A 6,979-nucleotide genomic window follows, 5' to 3' on the forward strand; every position below is an offset into this window, starting at 1 on the left:
AGTTTCACAACACTTTATTAAGTCATTACAAATTAAGTCATAATAAATTATTATTTATTTGGATGTCTCTAACTAACTAGTATTATTTCTGGTCAAAATCATCTTAAATCACCTTCTTGGGTTGAATCATCTTCAGGATGCGACCAAAGATGGAGGTTGACTCTGGCCTTGAAGTCACTCCAGCTGGAACAGAACTCGTAGCCGTGGACAGTCAGCAGCACTGGCTTGAGGGCCACATTTCCAAAGGGAGGAGGGAGGTGTAACCCTTCAGTGGTGCGGCACCTGGGGGACTACAAAGTGGTCACAGACGGACAAAGTAGTTCCAGGGTCACTCATCCAGGTCAGGCTTGTGCTGCTCCCTTCAGCTGTTGTACAGCCTGGTCACACTGTTTCCCAGTGTCCTCTCTCTCATCAGGTTCTGACCACCTTCATGGGGCACAGGACAGCTAATACACAGAACACTTGGGGGGGAAAAGGGAGGAGGAGAGGGTGAGAGTGTGGTTTGGAGGGGGTTCTAGAAAACACTTTGATAAGGGAAGGAGGGGCTGGGAAGGGTGACTTGTTGAAAACACTTTGCTTTGTTTGGGCAGTTCCTGTAAGATCAAAGGTCAGAAATTCAGATCAAAAGAGCTAATTAACATTTTAATGGGGCAAGAGCTTATTAACATTTTCAATGGGGCTTTGAAACACATCAAACCTTCAGTGTTGACAAGAACCTACTGACCGCCTCTTTTTGTCTCATCAATGATGCCCTTCTTTCTTTTTTTTCCTCAATTTGAAACAAGAGCTTTGAATTTCAGAGCGTGTGAATTTACTACACCTGTAGTCAAGATGCTGGGAAAATGGACGGATACTTGCGTTCCAGCTGGTCCAAAGATATCCAGCGACCATTCTGCTAGCTTCTTCTTACAGAGGCGGCACTCCAGGTCTCTGTCCCATATAATACCACGCCGTCCATGTCAAGACCCTCCGGACTGTCTTGTACACCCCACAGCCTGTGAGCTTTTGACGCTTTTGCACCGTTGGCTGGGTTGCACACAAACTTAAAGGACCCACAGGCGGCTTTTAGGCATCCAGAGGCAGACATGGCCGGAGGAAGTAGCGGAGGGAGAAGCTGGAGGCTGATGGGCTGATGTTAGGAGGCAGAGGAGGCAAGTACCACAGCTCAAGCTTGGCTTTTCAGGAACAATGAGCTGCTTGTTCCTGATGAAAATGGCCCGACTGACCCACTCTTTGCTTGCTCCTATTGGGGGTCTGCTTCCATTCCTTCGGAGAAGCACCTGCCAACAGAGCAGGAAATCAATAAAAAAAAATCCATCCCCACACAACCAAAAGTGAAATGAAATAGCCAAGTCATTAGTTGAGTGAGACGTGTACCTTGAGCGTTCAGCAGCAGGCTGTAAGTCGGTCCAGCTGTTGGCTGCGGAAGGGCTGACTGGAGCTGAGGAGGGGCAGTAGGAGCTAGCAACCCAGCAGGGGGTGCGGTGGGGTGGAGCAGAGAACTCTACAGGAGCACAGGAGTTAGGTCTTCACAAAATATTTTCAGAGAAACTAAGTGAATAATTAAAATTAGAATAGAGCTTCAGCTTTCAAAACATTTAACAGGTCCTGTTAACAGCCTTGGTTAAGTTTTTGATCAGTGTTATCAGTGGTAGAGGTTAGGATCTTAGGTTAAACACCATCTACATTTTAAAAGCTACAAACGACAGATGGTATAGTGGTGACATCTACAAGCAAGGAATAGGCAAGCAAAAGTAATGCAGACTGAAATACAGCTCTCTCGCAAGACCAAGCTTCAGTAACAATTCATTCCACAAAAAGATGAGAAGGATTTTCTATGGCAAGCAAAATGGATGCAAATGAGAATTCACAATTGATTTTCTAAGGCCCAGCTAGGAGGTGTTTTTAACTTTTACCACTTACTTACACTTTAAAGGGTTCCTTTAATGCTAACAACAACAATAGTTATTAGGGGAAAGTTCATTTCATTTATTTATATTTCTTCTCAACAGAAATAAACAATAAGTGCCATAACATAGAGTACCTTTGGTCAAAAAACCATGCAGATAGACAGCAACTCCTGATCCGATGGCTCGGCAGCTAGAAACACAGACAACATAATTGACACAAGTTATATTGTCAATTGCTACACTGTTTATTTTACTGTTTGATTGACTTAGATGACTACAGGTAATATTTACATATGGATAGAGGCGCTACGCTGTTGCTGTGTCCTCCTGGTCAGGTCGGGGGGGCAAGTCTCGGTCCCGTACCCTGCGTTCCTCCACTGCTTCTGGACCTCAGGAAACAGGTTGCGTGTATACCTGTCCGGCATGGTTGGGAAAATGTTTTTATAAATTCTATGTGATTCTGACTGATTCACTGTTTTTGTAATTTTTATTAAGAAAATACAACATTTAAGGGAAAAGAGTACCAGTCAAACCTGGTCCTTGTTGTGCCATTTCAGAAGACGTGTCTGTGTCCCCCATCGTCCCTTTCTTGCTGGTGAGAAGCCAAGACCCTGACGGCATGCCGACATCGTGGCTTTAGCAGCCACTTTGAAGTTTGACCACGGTATTGGGCGAAACTGGATGGCACTCTTCCTGTCACAGTCTGCTATCATCCGGGTCACCCCCTCTTTGGCTACCACACAAGCCTTGCCTTTGCCTTCACTTGTCGTGGCTTCAGCCCCGGACTAACACCTACACTCCTCCTGGATGGGTCCTTGGCAACCCTGGCACCTCCTTCAGATGCCTCAGGGTGAGGGCACCAGGAGGGCTGCCAAGCGGAAAGCAGGGGTGTGAAATAATCCATTCTTCCTTTCATTAGAGAGGTTATTCACAACATACACACACGTTGGTTATTTGTTTGACAGCCAATACCAGTGGACCACATTAGCTACCCTGCTTACAGGTAGAGCCCATACAGCCGTTCAAATGTCAATTTCATTTCTACACTAAACGTTAAAGCCTAGCTGGTCCATTACAGCGTTAAATGTCCATTTCATTTCTACATATAACGTTAAAGCCAGGCCTGGCCCATACAGCGTTAAAATGTCAATTTCATTCTACATATAACGTTAGCCAGCGGGCCCATACAGCGCTTAATGTCCATTTCTTTCTACATATAACGTTGCTGAGCTGGTCCATACAGCGTTTTAAATGCCATTTCATTCTACATATAACGTTAGCAGCTGGCCTACAGCGTTAAATGTCCATCTTCATTCTACATATAACGTAAGCCAGTTGGCCCATACAGCAACGTAAATGTCATTTCATTCTACATATAACGTTAGCTAGCTGGTCCATACCGCGTTAAATGTCCATTTCATCTCTACATATGAACGTTAGCCAGCCTGGTCCAGTAACCAGCGTTAAATGTCCATTCATTCTACATATAACGTTAGCCAGGCTGGCCCATACAGCGTTTAAATGTCAATTTCATTTAATATACACGTTAGCAGTGCCCATAACAGCGGTTAAATGTCCATTTCATTCTACATAGTAAACGTTCAGCTAGACTGGTCCCTTACAGCTCTTCTCTCCACTCATCCTTCCTCACAGATCCCAGATATACGCGTAGCCCAGCTGGCCCATACAGCGGTTAAAATGTCAATTTTCATTCTACATATAACGTTAGCAGTGGCCCATACAGCGTTAAAATGTCAATTTCATTCTACATATAACGTAGCCAGTTGGCCCATACAAAGCGTTTAAATGTCAATTTCATCTCTACACTATAACGATTAGCTAGCTGCCGTCCATTACAGCGTTTAAATGTCCATTTCATTCTACATATAACGTTAGCTAGCTGGCAGTGTGAGTTGAAGTAACAACTAAGTTAATACTGCACGTGAACTACCATTGGCTAAATAATCATAATATATAACGTTAACTAGTTAGCCAGCTAACTTATCAATTATTTTACCGCTTATTCACCATTATCTAGCTAGCGACAGGACCTTTCAAGAAAATCGACTGAAACTCACATTAATTCACCATGAAATACACAACTGTGTTGATAAATTCCGCCGATGAAATATAGCTACAGTTACCTTTACGACCACGACTGAAACTCACATTAATTTCATTACCAAATTACCTGAAATACGTGATGGACAACTAAATCAACGACTGAACTCACCTTAATTCACCGAAATTACACAACTGTGTTCGAAATCCGCGATGAAAATAGAGCTAACGTTCCTTTACAAACTATCTTTCTCACAAGTTACTCGAATTGATGGGAGAACTAACTGGCAAGAAATTCTTCCGTCGGATTTTGGGAGGCGGGACATGAACGACAGACTCTCTTTTCGTTCTTTTTCTCTTCTCTCCTTTTCTCTCTGTCTTTTCTCAAATTCAATTTTTTCAATTGAATGAAGCTGTTTTATTGGCATGAAAAACATTCTGTTGTCAATATGCCAAAGCAAAATGTAATACAATCTAAAATGTTTGTGGTTCTGCAAAGTATTTGTTATTCTCAGTCCGCCAGAATGGACAGTATCATTGAACCATTGATAACGTGATTGCCAATGATATACACTATTAGTTCGGGAAATACATCCTTTGTTTCTATCGCTTCGAGCATATTTATTGTGACCCCATCCTGAACAGCTCACCCTTTCAGGAACACATATGTTTGTTGTCCCCTCACGTAGACCCTTTATAACAATTCACATATGTTTTGGACTGTTGTCTCTGGATTAGGACTAGCAGAGGACACCTATTAAAACCAATAAAAGCAAGGGGGTCACAGTGGAGAAAAAATGGCCTAAATAATGAAAGTAAATCTAATTCAACAATTACAATAATATGCAATTGTAACTATTGACTTTTTCATTTTAAATCAATTATAATGCAAATGAAACTAGAGTTTGGGTTTATATAGCCATGGGGGAATGAACAAAAGTTTGTATATGTATTAGGTTGTGGATAACTTCAACGCTTGAACTAAATCAAAATATGTCTACAACTCAACCAGTGTTATTTACAAAAATGTGTAAGACATGAAATACATAATTATGTACCCCATCTCAATATTCCCAAGAGAATATTCTGAACTTTTAAACAAAATTGTAAACTCTTTACACATACAGTGGGGAGAACAAGTATTTGATACACTGCCGATTTTGCAGGTTTTCCTACTTACAAAGCATGTAGAGGTCTGTAATTTTCTATCATAGGTACACTTCAACTGTGAGAGACGGAATCTAAAACAAAAATCCAGAAAATCACATTGTATGATTTTTAAGTAATTAATTTGCATTTTATTGCATGACATAAGTATATACAAAATATACAGACACAACTTATCTTCACATTTCTAAGTGAGATGGACCCAAAGATGGAGGTGACCCTGGCCTTCACCTCGTCCAGCCGCGACAGCACGTCATGGCTGTAGACTGTGAGGGCACCGGGGGAATCAGACAGGTGAAAGCCCTCGTCCTCCTCGTCGAGCTGCTCGTCGGCGGCTGCTTCTTCCGCGCTGACATCCTGCAGCACTCTGCGAGTAGAGGTACTCCACTCTGGGGAGTTTCCCTATTTAAGCAACAACAAAAAGCACGTCATGGCTGTAGACTGTCAGCAGCCAGACGGGTGAGGGCACCGTGGGAATCTCCGGTGGATCAGTGAACTGCCGCCCAGTGCCCAAGGCCAGAAACTGCTCGCACTCCCCAAGGTACCGTATACAACTCCGCATCCAGGACTCGCTGTGACCCTTACACAGCTTGCTGTAGGTCTGTGACGCACTGTTCCCCAAAGTGCGCGACCTCAGCATCCTCACAACCCGCAGGTCACAGGACAGCCTAGAGAGAGAGATAAAGCATATGAATGACATGCATTCATTTTACTTTATTACTAACTAACTAAATCTTGGGAACTTACTTGTATGTCAATATTGCTGTAAACTGGCAGAGATGCCGAATGTCCAGCTGACTGACAAGGTCCCGTGACCACCTTCTTACACCGACCGCATTCCAGGTACTCAGTGGCCATGAGATACCAGCGGTCGATGTCCAAGACCCTCCGGATGGTCTTGTAGATCCCAGCACAGTTGATGAATTTACCTCAACACTTTCTGAGGAGGGCCTTGGAGGCAGGAAGCTCTGCAAATCATCCTCTTCGCTCTGCCCCAGTGGATCAGGAGCAGGGACCGGGGCCAGGACCGGGGCAGGAACAGGGGCTTGGTCAGTTGGAGGCAGAGGCCGAGGGAGTGATGGGGGGGACCTGTAGGGCTACGGCTTTTGCAGTGACACAGAAATAAATAGGTTAAATGAATGAATAAATAAAATAAATGCTTGCATGAAATGGACAGACGTATTACAAATGTAGATAACAGTGATTAAGTTAAGAGCACATTCCAACATGCCCAGATGAATATCAATCAGTGATAGGATGTAACAAAAACATTTATGAGTGTTGGTCAAGTCAGCTACATACAGGATGACCGCTACATGCAGGATGACAGCTACATGCAGGATGACCGCTACATGCAGGATGACCGCTACATGCAGGATGACAGCTACATGCAGGATGACAGCTATATACAGGATGACAGCTACATGCAGGATGACAGCTACATGCAGGATGACAGCTACATACAGGATGAGAGCTACATGCAAAAAGAGAGATCCGCCTTTAAACGAAACAATAGCAAATATGTCATCATTTCCAACTGTGTGGACAAGTAGATTATATTTTCCTTTAAGATGATATTAACACTTACGTAGCCGCACTCTTGGGCCGGGTGTTACTGGCGGGGGTGGTGCTGGCTGCGGCGGGCTGGCCACAGCAGCTACCCCCTCCTGGTCTCTGCGCTGAATGTAGTCAATAAGGCGCATCGCACTCCCAGGATAACGGGGTGTCTGCGTCCTCAGCTCCTGACATATCTGTGGAGACACAGCAGAGGGAACGTTTCAGATGTAAAATGTTGCATAAAACACACTGAGCTGAACAAGAAAACACAAAAGACGCGCACT

The 6,979-nt window shown here is 43.8% G+C and overlaps 1 protein-coding gene and 1 long non-coding RNA gene across 3 annotated transcripts in view; one reads left to right on the forward strand and one right to left on the reverse strand.

Annotated features, from left to right (window-relative positions):
• LOC112078639 (uncharacterized) overlaps positions 1-6,979 on the forward strand; it is a 33,161-nt gene that overhangs the window by 10,022 nt on the left and 16,160 nt on the right. The window lies entirely within an intron of this gene.
• Positions 6,752-6,979, reverse strand: part of LOC112078638 (uncharacterized) — a 5,595-nt gene continuing 5,367 nt past the window's right edge. The window contains exon 3 of one of the 2 annotated variants that reach the window (XR_002895742.2): positions 6,752-6,889. This is a non-coding gene — a long non-coding RNA (uncharacterized lncRNA). The remainder of the gene's footprint in view (positions 6,890-6,979) is intronic. The other variant, XR_011478780.1, reaches the window with a different exon arrangement.

This window comes from Salvelinus sp. IW2-2015, unplaced genomic scaffold (assembly GCF_002910315.2).
Source record: "Salvelinus sp. IW2-2015 unplaced genomic scaffold, ASM291031v2 Un_scaffold5993, whole genome shotgun sequence".
NCBI classification, from domain to species: domain Eukaryota; kingdom Metazoa; phylum Chordata; class Actinopteri; order Salmoniformes; family Salmonidae; genus Salvelinus; species Salvelinus sp. IW2-2015.